The sequence below is a fragment of the Dipteris shenzhenensis genome, chromosome 6, assembly GCF_047967505.1.
Source record: "Dipteris shenzhenensis isolate YYH24624 ecotype China chromosome 6, Dip_SZ_1.0, whole genome shotgun sequence".
NCBI classification, from domain to species: Eukaryota; Viridiplantae; Streptophyta; class Polypodiopsida; order Gleicheniales; family Dipteridaceae; genus Dipteris; species Dipteris shenzhenensis.
In genome coordinates this window covers 35,248,143-35,271,079 of record NC_141601.1, presented here as the reverse complement: position 1 = coordinate 35,271,079, position 22,937 = coordinate 35,248,143, and the positions used below count along the sequence as shown (strand labels likewise).

Below are 22,937 nucleotides of genomic sequence, written 5' to 3'. Positions count from 1 at the left end.
GTGCCTCAAGTATTCCTCCACCTTGTTCACCCTTTTTGACTATCCATCTGTCTCAGCGTGGTAAGCAGTGCTAGGTGTGAGGAGAGTACCCACTGATATGAATAACTCTTGCCAAAAGTGACCCATAAATTCTGCATCTCTGTCACTGACAAAGCCGTGATGCTTAAAAACATGCTCAATAAATTGCGAAGCAACCTCTAATGCTGAATACTGGGTCTTAGTGGGTATAAAGTGAGCATGTTTTGTCATTCTATCCACCACCACATAAATGTTATCCCATCCCCTCTCTGTAGAAAGCAACCCTGTGATGAAATCCATAGCTATGTGAGTCCATTTGCCTTCGAGAATAGGCAATGGCTGTAAAAGACCTGCGGGTAGCTGATTGTCCACCTTATTCTGTTGGGAAGAGAAGCATTCAGTGAATATTTAACCACATCCCGCCACATGCCATCCCAAATGAAGCTTTATTTGATCTTTTCATATGTCTTAGTGATACCCACATGTCCTACCATAGGAGATGAGTGCATTTCGTGCAAAACCAGCAGTCTATACTTCGAGTCTGCTGGCACAAGATAAATTCTGTCCTTGCAGTACAATAGCCCATGATGCAGCTTAAATCCAACATGCCCTTGGCTTGAAGGCTCTTGTGACTCCAAAAATATAAGAGCTGCCTTTGAATTCTGCATATATTCTTCTTGAATCCCATGAATCTGACGGAGAACCGGAGTGAGTAGAAGTAGGGAGTGAGGAGACACACACACAATAGTCACACACCAGTGGGTGGGGATAAACAACGAGTGGTACCTCCCCAAGTACACACACTAGTATATATATCTGTGGATAAGACTAGGACCACTAAGTACCTAAGTACAATGTGTACTTAGCGTACTTAGTAGTACTAGAATAAAACTGTTACAAGGGTGGCCAGTGCCTTTACCCCAACAACCTCCCACTTAAAGGCAATGTGCCCATAAGAGAGAGTAAAAAAAAAAAACAGCAATATACATCATCATGTACAAGACCAATTGGTCTGCTTATCCTATACCCATAAGCCGTCTGCAGTGTGCAAACCGCTCAGCAGCCAATCCTTTGGTCAACAGATCTGCTGGATTGTCATCAGTGTGAACTTTCACAAGCTGAAGTTGCTTGTTCTCAAGCACCTCCCTGATAAAATGATACTTCACGTCGATGTGCTTCGTCTTTGCATGAAAAACAGGATTTCGTGCCAACTGTATGGCACTCTGACTGTCACAATGCAACAATGGAGTATCACTAGAGTAGCCCAAATCTGCCACTAGCCGAGATAGCCATATAGCTTCCTTGCATGCTTCAGTGGCTGCAATATATTCAGCTTCTGTAGTAGACAGAGCAATGCACTGCTGCATTCTAGATACCCACGACACTGCACCTCCAGTGAAAGTGAAAACATATCCGGTAGTAGACTTCCGGGTATCAGGGTGACCGGCATAATCAGAGTCTGTATAACCCTGCACTTTTGCATCTTGACTGCCGAAACATATACACAGGTCCTGTGTACCCTTCAGGTATCTCATGCAGTAGTCACACACCAGTGGGTGGGGATAAACAACGAGTGGTACCTCCCCAAGTACACACACTAGTATATATATCTGTGGATAAGACTAGGACCACTAAGTACCTAAGTACAATGTGTACTTAGCGTACTTAGTAGTACTAGAATAAAACTGTTACAAGGGTGGCCAGTGCCTTTACCCCAACAACCTCCCACTTAAAGGCAATGTGCCCATAAGAGAGAGTAAAAAAAAAAAACAGCAATATACATCATCATGTACAAGACCAATTGGTCTGCTTATCCTATACCCATAAGCCGTCTGCAGTGTGCAAACCGCTCAGCAGCCAATCCTTTGGTCAACAGATCTGCTGGATTGTCATCAGTGTGAACTTTCACAAGCTGAAGTTGCTTGTTCTCAAGCACCTCCCTGATAAAATGATACTTCACGTCGATGTGCTTCGTCTTTGCATGAAAAACAGGATTTCGTGCCAACTGTATGGCACTCTGACTGTCACAATGCAACAATGGAGTATCACTAGAGTAGCCCAAATCTGCCACTAGCCGAGATAGCCATATAGCTTCCTTGCATGCTTCAGTGGCTGCAATATATTCAGCTTCTGTAGTAGACAGAGCAATGCACTGCTGCATTCTAGATACCCATGACACTGCACCTCCAGTGAAAGTGAAAACATATCCGGTAGTAGACTTTCGGGTATCAGGGTGACCGGCATAATCAGAGTTTGTATAACCCTGCACTTTTGCATCTTGATTGCCGAAACATATACACAGGTCCTGTGTACCCTTCAGGTATCTCATGACACCTTTCACTGCATCCCAATGCTTCCTGCCAGGTTTAGCCATGTATCTACTAACCACTCCCACTGCAAACGCAATATCGGGCCTGGTTGCAACCATAGCATACATGAGACTGCCACACGCTGATGCATACGGAATCTTTGACATCTCAGCCCTCTCGGCATCTGTCTGAGGGCTGTCCAAAACACTGATTTTCACATAAGGAGGCAATGGAGTACCAATACTCTTCCCCCCCTCCATGTGAAATCTCTGCAAGACCTTGCCAATGTATTCCTTCTGAGACAAGTATAGCAACCGCTTTTCCCTATCCCGAAGTATCCGCATGCCCAGTATATGGTTGGCATCACCAAGATCCTTCATATCAAAGGTTTGGTGCAATCTTTTCTTCAAGGCATTGATCTCCTTATGAGATTTTCCAGCAATCAACATATCATCCACATACAAAATGAGGATCAGTAAACTGCCATCTGAAGCTTTCTTGATATACAAGCAGTGATCAATGTCACTTCTCCTATAACCTTGGATTCGCATGAATGTATCAAACTTATGATACCATTCTCTGGGTGCCTGCTTAAGACCATAAAGACTTTTCTTCAGTCTGGACTCTGCACACAAGCTTCTCCTTTCCCTTCACTGTAAAACCTTCTGGCTGCTACATAAAAATCTCTTCATGTAAATCACCATGAAGAAATGCCGTCTTGACATCCATTTGGACCAAGTCCATATCTGCATGTGCAACCAATGCTAATACAGTTCTGAGAGTTGTCATCTTAACGACAGGAGAGAATATCTCATCAAAGTCAACACCATATTCCTGCTTGAATTCCTTGGCAACCAGTCTGGCTTTATGCCTTGGCTTTTCACCAGGTGTGACCTTAAGTCGATAAACCCATTTGCATGGCAGTACCTTCTTACCAGTAGGCAAGGATACCAATTCCCAAGTGCCATTCTTGTGAAGACTGTCCATTTCAGACTTCATAGCAAGATCCCATTGAACCTTGTCTGCCCTCTGCCTAGCCTCTCTGTAGCATGAAGGCTCTCCACAATCAGTGAGCATCAAATAATCAATGCCTGGAACAAATCTTTCTAGCTGCCGCGTCGGTCTGGTTGACCTTCTAACCCAATGACCATCGTCTTGAGCTGGCTGTCCAGCCTGTTCATCACCCAGATAAGGTGGCTGTCCCATGTCTCCTGGCTGCATTTGCATGTCAGGAAGATCACCTAACTGTGCCTCATCCATTGGGATGTCTTCTGCCATACCTGGCTGTCCATTAGGACCTGCTGCAGCATCATTTAATGGCTGGTTATGCTGCTGTTGTGGCTGATTTACAGCTTGTCTGTGTTGCCCATGATGCCTGTCATCATCAATAGTTACTTTTAAAGGTCCCTGCTGTACAACAGGTTCCTTGAACATGATGGTTTCATCAAACACGACATCATTGCTGCGTATAAGCTTTCTGTTCTTGGGATCCCAAATCCTGTAGCCCATCTCACCTTTGTCACAGGAATATGCATTTAAGAGACTTTGGATCCAGTTTAGTTCTGTCCTCCCTGCGTACATGCACATACGCGACACAACCAAAGACCCGTAGGTGTTTGTAAGACGGAGGCTTACCCATCCATGCCTGTTCAGGCACACCGCCACATAGTCTCTTGTTTGGTGACCTATTAATAAGGTGCACAGCTGTCTTTACAGCTTCAGCCCAAAATGTGTGGGGCAGTGCAGCATGTGACAACATGGATCTGACTTTCTCTTGAATGGTCCTGAACATTTTTTCAGCAGTACCATTCTGTGGAGGATCATATGGTGCAGACAACACCCTTTGAATACCCTTTGCCTCACAGAATTCTTGAAACTCTTTGGACAAATACTCTCCACCATTGTCAGATCGTAAAGCTTTCAGTTTATTGCCTGTCTCATTTTCGACCAGTGCAACAAACTTAGTGAAAGCCTTGAACGTATCACTCTTCTTTTTGAGAGTGTAAACCCACACTTTGCGGGTGGCGTCATCTATGAATGACAGTATGTACTTAGAACCTCCTAAAGAGAGTGTAGGCATCTCACACACATCTGTATGTACAAGCTCCAAGAGCTGTAATTTCTGATCTGACCTTCTCTTATGAGGTATTTGTACTTGACAACCGTAGAGACAAAATTCACATTTCTTTAAAACTGAAAATTTTAGACTCGGCAAGTAACCAAAATGAGCCAATTGCTCCATTCCCTTAATACTCATATGGCCAAGCCGGCTATGCCACAATGAAATCTTTGGCAGCTCGGCGGCATTTACATCGGAATGCGGACAATGTCCAGCATGAAGTAAATACAAAGTATCAACCTTAGGACCCCTGGCAATAGCCATTGCCCCTTTGCTGATTTTCCATTTCTGACTGCCAAAGGTGGTCTGATAATCATCGTCATCCAATAAACCTGTGGAAATCAAGTTCTTCTTCACTTCAGGGACATGCCTGACTCCTTTGAGCATTAACTGTTGGCCATTTTCAAGAACAAGCCTGACATCACCTATGCCAATGATCGAACATGCATGGTTATCACCAAGAAAGACAACTCCCTTCTGCCCTCCTGCATATCTGACAAACAGATCTCTGTAGGGTGTAACATGAAAGGAAGCACCTGAATCTATAATCCAGGAAAGCATATCTGATCCATCACCAGCATGAAGTGTATGAGCCTCCAGTGAAGAGGTGAAACATATCTCACGTCCACTGTCACTGTCACTAACATAAGTAACATGCAGCTCCTCTTTTTCCTTGCCCTTAGACTTGCCTTGAGTCTTGCCTTCTTTGGCTCTCAGGTCGTTCTTCTTTTGAAAACACTTTTTCTCAATATGTCCCTTCTTGCCGCAATAGTTGCATACAAGATCACTTTTAGAGCGGGACTTGCTCCTCTCTCTTTCTTTGTAGTTTCCACGTGTCTTGGACCTGCTGCGTGCATTCAAAGCATTCGACTTCCCAACAGCATTGTTCTTTCTATTCATCTCTTCCTGTAGAAGAGCACTCTCCACATCTGCAAATAACAGAATGGCATTTAAGTTGCTGGTAGAAGTCCTGAATGTGTCCCATGACTCAGGTAGAGAACATAGGATGAGTGTAGCTTTCAGCTCATCATCGAGCTTCAACCCCTGGTTGATCACCTGGCTGAATATGCTGTTAAACTCAATAATATGAGTGGACATAGGTGTCCCCTCCTTCATTTGAAGACAAACAAGCTTTTTCAGCCAGTAAGCTTTTCCCGTGGCACTTTTCTTGGCATAAGTATCCTCAAGACGTTTCCACATCCTCCACGCAGTAGGTTCATCCCTGATGCCTACAACCAGTGAATCAACAACTGTAAGCATAATGGTCGACATGGCCAAGTTGTCCATCTTCTCCCACTGCTCATCAGTAACGTTGGAGGGCTTAACACCCTTCTCCTTTATAGGCTTGTACTGGTCCTTCTGCATCAACACATTGTAGCATTGTGTCCTCCATATGTCGTAGTTTTTAGCTCCTTCGAGCTTCTTTATCTGGAACAAGGACGACACGTCGCTGCCGGAACTCATGGTAAAGAAAGTAGAGTTTGTTCCTCAATGGAACCGCCTGACTCCCTGTAGGCGTGCAATGAAGCACCAGTCACTCCCAGAAAATTCTCCCGCAGCGGAAGTACGATCAAAAGTGAACTTGGTACTGTTTCAGTGGCACAAAACCAACTGAATATTTTTCTCCCACTTGCTGCAGAAACAGTACAGCAAGCTGTTCCTGTCTTTTTCGCTGGCGAAAGTGCGGTACAGCTGCGTCAAATCGCTCCAGAAAAATCCCAGAACTGATATAATAAAAAAAAAGCAGTACTTTTTGACTTTTCTGATAGTCAATATGGTCAAACCTGCTGTTTGACAGTCCCGGACTGTCAAAAAACAGTAAATCTCTTATTTTTGATGAAAATCCCTGATTTTAGACCTCCATATGCTCCAGAAACTTCCCCCCCAACTGAATTTACAGTTTGGAAGTGAGGTGGCTCAAAAGCCCTTTGAATGCACGAAGAAAATCAGAGATTTGACCTCCAATCTAGAAAAGATTGACCGTTGACTAAACGCTGTAAGTCAAATTTGCACTTTCAAAGCATAGTAGTGCTCCACGAGATAGTCTGATGCATGTAGAGTGCTCCCACTTGACAGATTGCCGGTCAGGCAACAAAAGCCCCAAATTTGACGAAAGTCAAACTTGGTCAAAATCGACCAAATCTGTACCAAATGTGGATGTACTTGCAGCAACAAACTAAAGCATTTGTCCACGCATAATAGCATCAAAAGCCCCTTGAATTGACGGCACATTCCGTGCATTAACACAGTAAATGGCATCAACTGCTACTGCTCACAAGGCATGTGACTGCATGTCGTTTGACCTGCATCCAATAGCATACACTGCATGTGTCTAAACAGATCTGACCAATGCACATACCCAGTGCCAACACTGTGTACAATCACTGGCCAAGTGATAAGACCTGTCTCGACACTGTTTGCGGCATAAGCTAAGCCTCAGTGCGAGTGTAAGCCCTGCCCCAAGTAGAACACCTGTACGTGCAAGTTTGCAGTACGAGGTACGAAAATGAAAGGGCAGGAATGAAAGTACGATGTAAATCAACAAAGTACCTGGCTCATATGCCAATGGCGAAGTACAGTGCTGTCCCGTGGACAACGAATAAACAGTAAAGAATTCCTCCTCAATGTATGAGCCCAGTGAGACTCAAAGATCCTCCTCGATGTGCGTGTTAACGCAGAAATAAAATCTGCTGTCGAAGAGCAGGAAAGTACAGCAATGTGTGCCCTTGCATAGGGTGCACCCGTACCTTGCGTACCTTTGCACGCTTGACGGAGAACTGCACAAAATTGATGTACTTACAGCGTACTTTCGAGATGAGTGCAGCCGTTGCTGCTGTACCTGCTTTTTAACAAGTACAGTACCTTGTTCCTGCTTCGATTGGAGTGCACGCAGCCCTTGCTGGATAACTTCAGCACGTTTTTCAGGGCAAGTACAGCAGTTTCTGTACTTGCACCTGCGTTTTCGATGCTGGATTCCACGAAGAGGAGGAGATGGGCCAGTCGGCTGGCTGCCGACTGGCTGTCGGCCGCCTGAATGGGCCTGTCGGGCTGTCTAGCCTGGCCGACCTGTGTCGGCCGGTTTGGCCGACCTGCGCGTTAGCGCGCCGCTGCGCGCCTGCTCCCGCTTGCTTGCGACTGCCCGTGAGCAGCTTGCTCACGCCGCCTCCTCCTTGCCTGCCTCGCGTGCTAGATGCTGCCGGCTGCTTGCCTGCAGCTGCCTGTTGGTTGCGCGCTGTTCGAGCCTATGCTGCTGCCTTGCTCGCACACCTCGCGCGAGCTGGATGCAGCTGAGGCTGCTCGTGCTGAAGGAAGCTCGCGATAGAAGTGATTGCGCTCCTTGGGCCAGCCCGTTGGCTGAGAGAGAGCGTCCTGTTTCTCGCGAAGAAGATCCCGTGACGGAAGTCAAACCCAGCACCTTGGCTGAGGGTGAGGAAGAGGATGACGGGAGGAGAGAGAGGGAGAGAGAGCCCGTTGGCTCTGATACCAGTTGACGGAGAACCGGAGTGAGTAGAAGTAGGGAGTGAGGAGACACACACACAGTAGTCACACACCAGTGGGTGAGGATAAACAACGAGTGGTACCTCCCCAAGTACACACACTAGTATATATATATATCTGTGGATAAGACTAGGACCACTAAGTACCTAAGTACAATGTGTACTTAGCGTACTTAGTAGTACTAGAATAAAACTGTTACAAGGGTGGCCAGTGCCTTTACCCCAACAGAATCCACATTCTAGGCAAGGCATCGGCAACCACATTTTCTTTTCCCTTCCTATACTCAAAGTCGAAATTGTAGGACTGAACTGCAGCCAACCACCACTTCTGCTTCATGGACAAATTGCACTGTGTAAGATAGTACTTGGGTGTCCTATGATCTGTCTTAACCTTAATCTTGCCACCATATAGGTAGTGGTGCCATTTCTCAAAAGCATGTAGGATAGCCGATCATAAACATGATAGTTCAATTCCTTGGCCTCCTCAAAACTGAGTTGTGCTTCTTCTGACCACTTGAAGGCATACTTTTTCAACAAGTCAATGAGAGAGGCTGCCCTCTTGGCAAATTGTTCGATAATCTCCTGTAAAAAGAGGCAAGACCCAAAAAGCCTCTGAGTTGTGTGGGAATCTATGGCTGCGGCCACAGAATCTAAGTGGGTGAGATTCTGTAGCTACTCTCGTATGGATTTGACCTTGGTTGAATCCACCCAAATTCCATCCCTACTCACAATATGACCAAGATACTCAACCTCTTTTGCCATGAAAGTGCACTTGCTGGCTTTAGCATAAAGCTGATGCAACCTCAAAATTTCCAACACTTGCCTGACATGTCTGGTATGTTCCTGCTTATCCTTGCTGAATGAGGATGTCATCAAAAAATATCAACACACATTTGTAAAGAAGAGGCTGCAACATCTTGTTCATGAGTGCCTAGAAAGTAGCCGGTGTATTGGTCAATCCAAAAGGCATCACTTTGAACTCATAGAAACCTCTTTGTGCAAAAGATTGTCTTGTGCTCATCTCCTTGTTTCGTTCTGATTTGATGGTAGCCTGACCTCAAATTAATCTTCGTGAAAATTTGAGCACCCTTGAGATCATCCAACAGGTCATTGATCTTGGGAATTCTTGATAATGGCCTTATTCAAGTCTCTGTAGTTAATGCACATGCGGTATGAACCGTCTTTCTTCGTTACCAGGAGTACTAGGGATGCAAAAGGAGAAGTGCTATGAGAGAAAATTCTTCTCAAGCAATTCTCACACATGTGCTGCCACCTCTTCTCGTTCTACCTTAGAGAGACAATACGGGGCCTTATTAATTGGCTTACTGCCACGCTCCAAGACTATGGCATAATCAACATCTCTCCTTGGGTGAAGGCATATCAGCAAACACATCTGCAAATTCAAAGAGCAATTTCCGCATATCACAATCTTGAACATGGGGGATTCTACCTTCCCGAGATACTGACACATACAGCGCATAGATGGCACACTCCCTCCTGAGCTCTCTCGCCAGCTGCCTTGCTGAAATGATCTCCAATTTAGAGGTTGCAATACCATGCAATGTGACAAATCTACCCCTGTAGACAAAGCTGAGTGACAAGGCATTTAAGTCCATGCTGATTTTCCCCAATGATTTCAACCAATTACAACCCAAGACAGTATCTATTAGGCCCATATTTAATGCCAAGAGATCACCTACAAATTCATCATCATCAGAGAACTTGATCCTTGCATCCTAGCAATTGGTTGGGCATCCCAATGAATTTTCTCTTAGTCCATAGGAGCATTACCACTAGCATCCTCACGTGCATGAAAAGGCATAGCAACCTGATGCTTCACAAGAAAAGATATAGGCCTACAACCTCACATGCCACGAGTGGACTAGTCACTAAATGTCAATTGATTGCATACCATGAATATCATGATCAGTAGCACCACCCGAATCAAAAGGGAAATCAGTTCCCTTCGTGGCTCCAATGTTAGGAGCCTCATCTGCATCAAGTGTTCTCACCGTCTCATCATTAGAGTATCCAAGGACTCTGTGGCATCAAACAAATCCTCATCATTAGAGTGTTCAATGTGTTGGAAAGGTCGCCTCCCCATCTGTAAGCCCCCATATGAGGAGAGCGTGGGGGAGGGAGACCTAGGGCAGAAGATGCCTAGAGAAGAGAGAGAGTGGGGGCTGCCACATGGGCAGCACCTCACAAGAGAAGAAGGCTGCAACAGACGGCGCCAATTACAGTGCAGATGGCGGGGCATCCAAGGGATGGAACGGGTCTGCAAGAGGGCAGATCTGGAGCAGTAGGTACAAAGAGAATCCCGGGCCAAAAGCGCTTGGGATGAGAAGAGCTATGAGCAAGTTAAGGGCCTGCAAGAGCACCTGGCAGCAACACAAGTGTTGCAGGGAAGGGAGGGGCTGCAGTGGGTAGCACCAGGAAACTGGTCGGCCACATAGGCCAGCTCAAAGCCCTATGTATAGAGGGGAGTGGGAGGGGGCTGGCACACAAAGCAAGGGGGCTGGGCCCATACTTAAAGGCAAGGAGCACACAGCCTTAGAGATGTGCCCACAGCCCAATAAATAGGGGCCTATTGTTAGAATTATTGTTATAATTTAGCAGTGACCAATGTAATGTAATAAGTAGGTTAGGGGCATTTTTCCCTCATTTTAGAGGTTTTTCCCCCTAACCACAGTTAGTTCACTAACTACGGTTAGTGAAGGATAAGGTTTTGTCACTTAGACAAAACCTATCCCACTCTTCAGTTGTATTACACTCTTCTATTTGGAACTATTGCTTTCAGCTCTCACTCTCCAACTCACATTTGGTATCAGAGCAGCAAGATCATGCTCTTTGCTTCCTTGCTCGCAAGCTCCCTGCTCCAAGCTCAACAGCTCCGTACAGCCGTACATCTGCACCGTACAACAGCAGCAGCAGCAACCGTACAGCCGTACATTGTATGAATTTCATACTGACAGTTCCGTACAATCTGAAGAGGCCGTACTTTCTGCAGATTTTTTCTTTGCAGGTGGACTCTGGAAGGTGTTTCCTCATGGGCATTTGCACAGAGAGCCATTGTTTGGCTAAGATCTTGCAAGAATTTGGGGCATTCCGTATTTGGGGACAGACTTTGCATTTGTCGCAGAGAATTGTAAAAATTTGGGGCTTTTGCAATCACACTGCAATTTTGCATTGAAATTTGGGGCTTTTGTAGGCAGAGTGCAATTTGTGCAACATTTGGGGCTTTTAGACCATTTGCCCCTTTCTGGTTGCAATTTCAAGCCACAAATTGGGGCTTTTGTGTTGGGAGAGCAATTTTGCAGGTTTCAGTTCACACTGCCTTTCTGTAAGTGTTTTGAAGCACTTTTGGCAGGTTTTGGGAGAGATTGGATGCTCTGGCAGATTTCTTATAGAGACATTACAGAGATTTGAGTTGCATTTTCAGCCAGTGTTTGGCTGTATTTTTTTGGGAATTGTGTACTCCATTCCCAACAAGGGAATTCAGATTTGCATTTGCTGTATTTTCTTTCTCAGACACGGCCCAACAAAATCAGAATGATTTCCAGTTCAGTGGTCTCTCACAAGAGGATAAGCTGGATGGTACCAACTACTCCCTCTGGAGTTTTATGGTACGCAACATTCTGATTTCCCGTAATTTGTGGGACTATGTAAATGGCGATGAGATCCGGCCAGCAAATGTGGCACCTAATACCCCTCCCCAGCAAGGAGGAGGCAAAGGTCATGCACAGGGTACAGCTGCAGGACAAGTTATTGGTGCAGCTATACCTACTACTCAAGAGCAAAAGAGATGGGATTCACGTGATGCTTTAGCTTTGTCGTGTATTTCTATTTCAGTGAAAAGATTCATCATTCCGCATATCCGGTCGTGTAAGACCTCAAAGGCAGCATGGGATATTTTGGAGAGCATGTATGCAGCTCCGAATGATGCCACGGTGTCTTTTTTGAAAAGAGAATTATCTCATACACATATGGAAGAGGGTGACTCCATGTCAGTGCACCTCACAAAGCTGCAGGATTTACGAGAGTAATTGCTGAATATTGATGAGATCATTCCTGATTCAAAGATGATTACCAGTGCTCTGAATTCTCTTCCTGAGTCTTATCTCAGCTTTCATACCTTGCTAAATTTGTCATTGAGGGGGGGTGCAATTCCTCTCAATTTTCACGAGTTGATAGGACTTCTGTTGCAAGAAGAGCAGACCAGGAAAATCATGGCTTCACGAGCAGTTGAACATGCCATGCTTTCAAAATTCAAGCCTAAAGGAAAGGGACAAGCAAAGACATCAGCAAATCAGCCTTCCAGTGGTTCAGGACAGCCTTCTCAAAAGGCTAAGGGTGATGCAGGTAAGCCCAAGAAGAAGAGTATATGTCATTACGACAAAAAGCCAGGTCATTACATTGGAGAATGCAAGAAGAGGCTTGCAAAAGAAAAGAAAAACAGCTCCGGTATGGCTGTTTCAGATTCAGCTCCTCATGCATCTGAAAATGAGCAAGCTACAGCCAACTTTGTGGAACACGACTATGCCTTCTTGTCTTGCATTTCACACTCTCAGTTGGCTGCTCCAGATATTACAGCCACTTGTAATGATGACTCTTATGCTTTTCTGACATGTAGTTATGATTCTTCCAAGGATGCATCAGCTTTCAGTGTCAATGAGACACTAAATGCATGGTATTTTGATAGCGGTGCCTCAAAGCATATCACTTCTAGGAAGTATCTTTTCACATCTCTGCATCCACCTCCCGTTGGTAAAAAGGTCACATGTGCCAACAACTCCTCCTATTCAGTTCGTGGTACAGGAGAAGTTGAACTTACAGCCATTGATGGCTCAACATTCAAAATTTCTGACGTCTTGTATGTGCCAAGTATCACAAAAAATCTACTTTCAGTGTCCACTCTTAACAGAGCTGGATTTCAGGTCATTTTTGAAGATGACAAGTGTGCAGTCCATGACAGAGAGAATGACTATGCCTTGAGATTGTCTGGCACTTTGTTACGTGGTCTTTTTCAGCTTGACATGTATGAGAAAGACCAGCACATGCTCTTGCAGTTTCCACTCCTACTGCTGCTATGCAGCATGCGGAGTTATGGCATGCCAGATATGGACACATGCATTATGGCACCTTGATGACACTTCAAAAACATGCTATGGTTGATGCATTGCCTCCTCTTGAAACACCTCCTCCACATGCTTGTGAAGGGTGCATTCTTGGTAAAATGCACAGATTTCCTTTCAAGAAGGATGGATCAGTAAAAGCTGTTCGAAAATTACAGCTTATTCATAGTGATGTCTGTGGTCCCATGAGGACTCCATCATTGGGTGGTCATCTTTACTTTGTCACTTTTATAGATGACTACTCCAACTACACTTAGGTTTATGGGCTGAAACGCAAATCAGAAGTGTTTATGGTTTTCAAACACTTTGCAGCCATAGTTGAGAATGAATCAGGACTCAAGATACAAACATTACGCACAGATAGAGGAGGGGAGTATTTGTCTACAGATTTTAATGCATTTTTGAAAGACAAGGGCATTGCACATCAGCTTACAGTGAGGCTAACCCCTCAGCAAAATGGCAAAGCTGAGAGAAAAAACCGTACTCTTATGGAGATGGATAGATGCATGCTAAAAAGCAAAAAATTGCCTCACAAATTTTGGCTTGAAGGTCTCATGTGTGCCAATTATGTTTTGAATCGGGCTCCCACAAAAGCTTTGAGACCAAGACTCCCTATGAAGTTTGGAAAGGGAGAACGCCTTCTGTGGACCATTTTCGTGTTTTTGGATGCCTTGCATATCCTCATGTGCCCGTTGAGTTTCGGCATAAGTTGTCTAATAAGGCAATCAAATGCATTTTTGTTGGGTACAGTGCTGAGAGCAAGGGCTACCGTCTCTACAATCTTGTCACACGCAAGATTATTGTCAGTAGAGATGTTATATTTTCAGAAAATTCAGCTCACACTCAAGCTGAATTTGATATGCATACTTCTTCCGATGATGTCTTTGAGGGATTACTACCCATTGCCTTGGGTTCCCCTGCTGATATATATGATGTAAATCACAATTTACATATACCTCCACATGCTCCGATTCAGCCACAGGATGTCTTACCACCTCCACAAGCAATGGAAGAGGTTGTTCAACAAGAAATTGCAGATATACATGCAGCAAAAACAGTTCCAAATTGGCTGTTACAAACTCTCAGGGAGAGTAAAATTGATGCTTCATTACCTGGCAGAACTCGTAGTGCAGTAAGGCATGGGGGGGGAGCTCTTTCAGTTGAATCAGCTTATGCAGATACTCTTCTTGATGAGGAGGAACCTGAGACATTTGAAGAAGCACACGATAATGTGCATTGGATGAATGCCATGCACGATGAATTGCAGTCCATTCAGAAAAATCAGACATGGGAAGTTGTGGATTTGCCACCAGGTAAACATGCCATAGGTACACGGTCGGTTTTCAAAGTCAAAAGAAAGCCAGATGGGTCCATTGATCGGTACAAGGCAAGGCTGGTTGCAAAAGGATATGCTCAGAAAAAGGGCATAGACTATGAGGAGACATTTGCTCCTACATCCAGAATGACAACCATCCGGTTAGTTGTAACCATGGCTGCAAATTTTGAATGGAATGTTCATCAGTTACATTAAAACAGCTTTCCTTAATGGAGACAATGCCTTTCTGACCTGTAAGGGGCTGCATAATAGTCCAACTGAGAGCACCCTCTACATCAAGAAGGATGGGGGGGATATTTTAGTCATCATTCTTTATGTAGATGACTTATTGCTCACAGGGTCAAATGAGGATAATCGTGTCAGATTTGGGGATTTTAAAGCTCAATTGCAGACCACTTTTGACATGTCAGATTTGGGGCTGCTACACTTTTATTTGGGGATCCAGTTCACTCAAGAGAAAAGTGGCATCGTTATGTCTCAATCCAAGTATGTACAAAAACTCTTGGACAGATTCAACATGCAGGATTGTAAGCCCATAGCTACTCCCATGGAGCCGAGGCTGAAGCTTACAATGCATGATGCAGGTGAATCAATTGATGTCACACTCTATAGTCAAGCTGTTGGATGCCTCATTTGTCTCTGCAATACACGACCTGATATTCAGTTTGCAGTTTCTCAGGTGAGCAGGTATATGCACAGCCCAAAGACTATGCATTGGCAGGCTGTAAAACGCATCTTCTGTTACTTGCAAGGTACAAAGTCTTTTGGCTTGATGTTTCTGAGGAGGGGTGACTTGCAGATGCATGCCTACAGTGACTCAAATTGGGCTGGAGACTATGACACTAGGCAGTCCACAAGTGGCAATTGTTCCTTTTTGGGCAAAGCTTGTATTTCTTGGTTGAGCAAGAAGCAGTCTACAATGGCTACCTCCTCATGTGAAGCTGAGTACAGGGCAGCTTTCACAGCGATAGTTGAATGTGTTTGGCTGCATCGTTTATTTGCTGATCTTCATCTTTCATTGGAGGGTCCTTCTCCAATTCTCACTGATAGTCAAAGTGCTATTGCAGTGGCAAAGAATCCTGTGCTTCATGCTCGCACGAAGCACATTGAGGTTCACTATCACTACGTCAGAGAGAAGTTGCATGCAGGAGAGATTAGTATGATCTATGTGTCAACACATGACAATGTTGCAGACATTTTCACCAAAGCACTTCCAGGTGAAAAGTTTGAGGCATTTCGCAATGCCCTGAACTTATCTCCTTTTGGTGATTGATCATTTCCTTGTACATGACATTGGCACTGCAGGGGGGTGTTAGAATTATTGTTATAATTTAGCAATGACCAATGTAATGTAATAAGTAGGTTAGGGGCATTTTTCCCTCATTTTAGGGGTTTTCCCCCCTAACCACAGTTAGTTCACTAACTACGATTAGTGAAGGATAAGGTTTTGTCACTTAGACAAAACCTATCCCACTCTTCAGTTGTATTACACTCTTCTATTTGCAACTATTGCTTTCAGCTCTCACTCTCCAACTCACACCTGTGGGGTCTGTTTTTTGGTAGACTGGTCGGCCATATTAGGGCAGGCCAGTCGGCCACTTCAAGGGGCCCTTTGGGCCTATAAAAGGAGGCATCCAGCCTCATTCTTCATATCCAGCGGGTCAGCCATCAGAGAAGCAGATAGGAGAAGCTTACTCTCATCCTTTGGCCTACAATCAAGAGGTAAAGGAGTGCTGGAGGTGCTGCTGCAGACTTAGCTCACAAGGCTGAACCCTAGGCTGCCTACCAAGGTAGCAGGGTGCTGAGATATGGAATACGCTCGAGGTGGAGCACGCAGGCTCGAGTCTAGAGATAGTCGGCGGATAGGAGAAGTACCTTGTGGTAAGATCAAAGGACCACACCATTGGTGGAACTCTGGATCTATCTCTTTTGTATTGTGTCCATAGCTTTGGACAGAAATATATTATTTTGGTGGTTTCTATATCTGGCTGGTTCATTGTCTATTGATGAGTCTGCCTGCACATCTATCTGATGCACATTAAGTTAAGAAGTTTCCGATTCCACTCCCCACACCACACTGTGTGAGCTCCTGGGCACTTCAGAGTGACTGCCCACCGTGGAAATGTGAGTTCTGTGGCGGTTATTAGGAGTGTTGTAACCGGCCTTCCAGAATCTAAAGGGCAGTAATCCTCGTCTACTCAATCTTAAACCTCATCAATAGCCACAATGCAAACTTCAATCACTTCAACCACTTAACAATACTTAGAAATAAACTTCAGCATCAACAATGGGGAGGCTAGAATGCCCTTGCTCAGTGACAACAATACACAATACACCCACTGACCCCAAATGCCTTGGTGCCCCTTTCGGTATTTATTTAATGCTTCTGAATGGAAATGCTCTACACCAAGGGCTCACCCATGTACCGTTCCTCTCTGTAAATCCTCTAACTATCTTATGGGCATCTATTCCACACTGCACCACTAGAATCCAACTGGCAAGGCAATCTTAGGCATCCACTTTTGACTTGACCCAACTGAAAGGCATCCAAGCATCCAAACCAACATGTAGCTGCGCTCAAGGTAGCCTCAAGGCTTTCACATGCAACAACACTGTCCCTTGGCCTTTCCCTGGCACACCGTTGCTTCTGAGTACTTACTTAAGCCTGTGGGAAACAAATAGGACTCGAAGCACACGAAAAACACAGCAAATAACTTCAAACGAAGGAGAGGCAAACAAGAAGAAGACAATAACCATGTACCCACTATCGTGGAAGAGGGGCAAGCTCTGCTCTTGCAACCTATCCCCTGTCCAAGCTCCCAGCTAGGTGCAGGTGTCTTCTAGCCTCCAAGTGAAGAGAAAAAGGGCGAGATAAAGAGCGGAAGTCAAGTTAGAAAGAGCTATAGAGGATAAAAAGCAACAGATTTGCCCCAAAGTCTTTGCCTCAAGATCTGCGTCAGAGAAAGTCTCCTTGGGAAGCAAGCCTGCCTCGGAATCTTCATCAAAGCCTCCTCGGGGAGCACACCCACCTTGAATTGCGTGCAAAGGATCCCTACAACTATACAAGCTGTCCGTACAATTCGTACAGTAGTCGAATAGCAACCTAACTGCCTTGAGATTCGCACCAAAGGGCCATACAACAATAGGGCTGCATTGGGTTGTGTGCAAGGGCTATGGAAGAGGTCAGAGCAGCAACATGCAGGCAAGAAGAGCAAGAACATGCATCAAAATCCACACACAGAGCTTCTGCAGACTGAAAATGCTCCAGGAGGGTGAGGGAGAGAGATGGTAGGTTGGAGAGAACACATGCTGCCTTGCCCTAGGACCTAGTGGGTGCAGGAAGTATGCACTTCCTCTAGCCAATCCCCCCGAGCCAAACTATTACTAAACGTAACCACAGTTAATCTCGAGTTAAGCACGGGTTAAGTTACAAAAGACTTTTCACGTCCCCGTCACATACCCTCCTCTTAAAACAGCAAACTACTTAGGTTGCTTAAGAAATTACAGGAAAATAAAGAATAATAAAAGTAGGTAGAAATAGCTCATAGCAGAATATACATCATCTGTACGATAATGATAATATGGGCTAGGAGAGCTCGAGAGTCCATCCATACATCAATGCATCCTCTATGTGGAGTGTCGCAAACACCCATCATGGAGATCTCACGGTAGAAATATTGTCAACAAGCAACATCTCGGGTGAAACAATCGGTGTCACCAAGCGATCTCTAGATACGTGAGCAGTTTGTATCAAGGAAGGGGAGGTGCTACCCTCCTCTCAAGCACCAGGTCTCTGCTCTGCTGAACCTATAGGAGCCTACACCGCAGTGGGCTCAAGCTGAAATGCATCCAGGTAGAGCTGCAAAATCTGAGGTGACTCTGCCAGATCACCTTCTTCCATCCACTTTGCATCCAGTGCAGGATAGTTCCTGAACTTCACCAAGTAGCGACCGGAAACTCTACCTCTTACTTTTCTTTCCATATGTGTAAAAATCTGTTCCGGAACCAAGATTTCATCCTACTCTTCAACCTTGGGTGATCCTCATGAAGCAGGTCAGCATGCACATTGCCATGGAAAGGCTTCAATAAACTCACATGAAAGGCCTTGTGTATGGTCCAATTTTCAGGTAGCTTCAGCCTATAAGATACGTCATTGATCCTTTCAAAACCTGGAAAAGGACCATAAAACTCATCTTCAGCTTTGTGTACACTTTTTCCTTGCCTTTCATCTTCCTGAGTCGTGCTTTCTGGAAACGCAGCAGCACCCAATCACCCTCTTTCAAGAGTAGCTCGTGGCGATGTTTATCTGCTGCCCGTTTGTGCTTCTCCTGGCTTTTTTGGAGGGCTGTTTTCACCTTCTGGTAGGCAACATCCAAACTTTCCACAAACATGTACGATTCAAAAATCTTCTCTTTGGTATGCAAAATGGGAGATACCTTCCGTTCTCCTACCACAATCTCAAAGGGTGCTTTCCCTGTAGATGAATGTACAGTATTGTTGTATGCAAACTCAACAAGTGGCAGAAATTGCTCCCATTTCGATTGCTGATCCGAAACATAACACTTGAGAAGATCAAGGGCAGTGGAGTTGGCTTCTTCTGACTGTCCATCAGATTCAAGATGGAAAGAGAATGAGAAATCCAGCCTGGTATCCATATTCTCGAAGATACCTCTCCAGAAAACACTTGTCATCCGCGGGTCTCGATCACCGACAATCGATTGAGGCATCCCGTGATGTTTGAACACATAAGACATAAAAAGTCTCGCCATATGGTCTATAATCTTCTTCCGTACGGGAATAAAATGGGCCTGCTTGTTGAATCTGCAAATAATGGTCTATATCCCACCATGTCCTGATGATGTACGTGGAAGATCGAAGATGAAATCCATGGCAATGCTCTGCCAAAGTCGATCGGGAATAGGTAAAGGCTGCAGAAGTCCAGCCGGCTTCTGTTTGTCATATTCACCTTCTGGCAGGTGATGCATGTCCTGACATAAGTCTCAACATTCTGCCTCAAGGTCGGCCAAAAGATATTATGCTCCACGGCTCTGATGGTAGAATCAATGCCTCTGTATCCTGCATAAGGTGGGGCATGACTCTCGGTCAAAAGTTTTGGCCTCAACTGGTGTGTGACACATAATTTACCATGCATCATCAGAAAACCTTCTTTGAGAGTATAGTGCTCATGCCTCTGGCCATCGACTAACTGATCATAAACACGTTCAAAATGAGCATCATTGGCATATTGATCCTTCATGGCATCAAGCTCATCATGATATGCAATGGTAACAGCTGAAACTTGCGGCTTAACAGACACTGCGTCTCGGTGGGCTTTCGCAAAAGTGCATCTGCAACCACATTCTTCTTTCCACGCACATACACAATCTGAAAATGAAACATAGAAAGAAAGTTGGCCCACCTCATGTGCTTCTCGGAAGTTACAAGTCAACCAATTTGGTCAACACTCTTAACCCAACCAACAAGTCAAACTTGTTGACTGTACCTATCAGTTTTGTTAACTAAACAGATCAATCTTGCATGCCTTTCAAGTGGCCTGCTTTTGCTGCCGAATTTGCTGCTCCCAGTGGTTGCAATCTGCGATCCTAATCGGATGACACTCACCTTTGTTTGAGAACTGCAGCAGTTGCTCACCATCTCTGCCTGCCTTGCCTAACCTACAGATTGTGACTGCCCCTTTGTACTCTTCACATGGGGCTCACATATGGGGTCAGTGATTTCTTACACTATGACTCTCATCCAAATTGTCTCTTATCCTCATTTCATCTTGTCTAGGATAATCCTATGACAATTAGGTTGGAGGTCCCCTCCCTAAGGAAATCAGTAAAATATAGCGCAAGACTTGATTAACACTCAACCACATAGCATAAGTGATACACTTCTCATTTCATCGAATCTAATTGTAGGTTGGTACACTTTTCCTTTCATTGAATCGAATTGTATGTTGGTACATACCAAAAGAATTTGCTCAGTTGCCAGCATTGAATTAAATAAGAAATCTCTAATTATCAAATCCATGTTGCTTTCCTAAATAAAACCTACTTTATAAAATACCAATCCTTACTTGATTGCAAAATCTACCAATATTACAGGTACCTATTCAGATAAGTGTAGTACCATTACCAGACCAAAGAAGTGTACCTAGCACCTGTGGCCTGGGAGCAACAGTTCCAAGTTTTCAATGATCGTGCTGAGGCGGTTCCCGCCACGAGGGGGATTCTTCAACAGTACATGTGGTGGTCTTCAACTGTGGAGCATCACAAAACGGATTCCTCCACTTGTTCCAACGCCACACCCAACTCCCTAGCGTCTTTGTTCCATCTAGAAGCTGAGAGGGGGTTTTGGAGGTTAACATCTCCTAATGTCACATGGTAGTTGAGTCAGTATAGCATTGCCTTTCGGAGTGCAGACAGGCGAGGACGATCTGGAAAGGTGTTGCTAGGATTTTCAGCATCTTTCATACAACACCTTTCTATATGACCCTGGGTTCAGTGGCTTGGTTATCTCTTACTAGCCCACAGGTGTTTTTCAAGGGACATGATCCAAATCCAGCTTTCATTGTACGGCGACACTTAGTGGAGTCTTCTTCCCTCCAGGATGTTCCCTTCACTCCTTTCAGAGCTGCTCATGCCTCAGTAGACACGTCTTGGGAGATTTTGGCTAGCATTGCAGCTTGGCATATTTGGAGAGCCAGGTGTACAGAGGCGATGGAGGGTATCCAGGTTCACACTTCCCAGACTATGGCCAGTATTTGGACCGACACAATACACACTCTGAAAGCCATTTGGGCGAGTATGCAAGGATCCTAAAGAGCAGCCACTGCCAAGAGAGTTACTTTTTTCAGTGTTTGGAGAGGATCTCCTTAGTCCTCTGAGTCTCCTTCAGGGTTGAGATGGCATTTTCAGCCTCCGCCTTGGTTCTTTATTAGCTCATTTTGAGCTGTTTTTTCCTCATGCATTGCATGATGTTCTCCTGCATTTGAGCTTGCTCTCACAGTTTTCATTCATACTTAATGAAGTAATGTTCTTGTAAAAAATAATGTCACCTAGAGAGAGGGCCTTGCTTGTGGGTGTGCCCGCCCAGTGAGTGAGGATAGTGCAGAGAGTGAGGGCCTGCGCCTTGGTTCTTTATTAGCTCATTTTGAGCTGTTTTTTCCTCATGCATTGCATGATGTTCTCCTGCATTTGAGCTTGCTCTCACAGTTTTCATTCATACTTAATGAAGTAATGTTCTTGTAAAAAATAATGTCACCTAGAGAGAGGGCCTTGCTTGTGGGTGTGCCCGCCCAGTGAGTGAGGATAGTGCAGAGAGTGAGGGCCTGTGTTGTGGGTGTGCCCGCCCCCCGTGAAAGTAGGGTAGTGTGGCTGTCCAAGGCCTCATGCATTGCCACGGAGGCTATGGTGGTTCCTAGGCAGGGTACAGAGGTGCGTGGGCAGGTATACCCTGTGGGGCTGCCTTTAGGCACCTCTTAGAGCCCTTCTTATGGGCTGTGGAGCAGAGGGTTGCAGGTCGGCCACCTTGCTGGCCATGGGCTGGGGGCTTGAGCCCTCTTTATAGGGCAGTAGTCAGCCCTATAGGTGGGTCGGCCCCTTTCATGTGCTGGTCGGTGCCCTAGGAGGCTGGCCGACTAGGGGAGGCTGGGCTATATATAGGCCTCCCCCCCTCCCTTCATTTCATCACTTCATTGCAGGGGTTTGGCAGAGGTGCAGAGCCAGCCCAGTGAGCGCTTGAGGAGCAGGATAGTGGAGCAGTTCATCCACTCCCTTGTGCTCCCTTTTCTCTTGGTTGTTGAGCTGTCTGCCCGTTGGTTCCGAGGTTTTTCCCCAGTTGTAGCGGGATTCGCTCTAGAGATCACTTGTAGTTCTCCTGTGCCATTCTCTCCTTTCACTCCTTCTCAGTTTGGTGTGTGTGTGTGCGTGTGTGTGTGTGAGGCGTGCTCTCTCTCTCTCTCTCTCTCTCTCTCTCTCTCTCTCTCTCTCTGTCTTCCGTTCATTTCTGCTGCACTCCTCACAGAGGGAACTCCTCTTCATTGGCTGGGCACAAGGAGACACTAGAAACTCTGATGGCTCTCGAGGCCACAGAAGCGTAGCCCCAACGCTGAGCACATGCACTGCTCCCAATTGCACTTCTCAATGAGTTTCTGTAACCACCTATCATCCAAGTTCCTCAGAGAACACCCTCCTGCACAAGTGTGCTGGCTGTAGGTATGCACCACCTCTAGACTGAACTGGAAACTGCCCCCCACACTGGAAACTGGAAATTGCCCCCCACAATGGGGCTATTGATAGGCTAGTATGCCCTCCTATTCTGGCCGACCAGTAAGCCAGTCAGCCAGCTGGTCCCGGACCAATCGACCTGTCAGCCGTACAATTGTACAACTGACTGTACCCTCTCTGCCGACATGGCAATCCACATACGGCAACCTGCTAGCTGTCCTGACCTATCTAAGGCCCTATGCAAGCACTATTGAAGGCCCTGCACCTTCTGCATGCTACCCACACGTTT

At 45.4% G+C, this 22,937-nt stretch overlaps 1 protein-coding gene across 1 annotated transcript in view; it reads right to left on the bottom strand.

Annotated features, from left to right (window-relative positions):
- The window catches only part of LOC147901109 (exopolysaccharide production negative regulator), a 54,208-nt gene that overhangs the window by 5,778 nt on the left and 25,493 nt on the right, over positions 1-22,937 (bottom strand). The gene's annotated exons all lie outside the window — the stretch shown is intronic.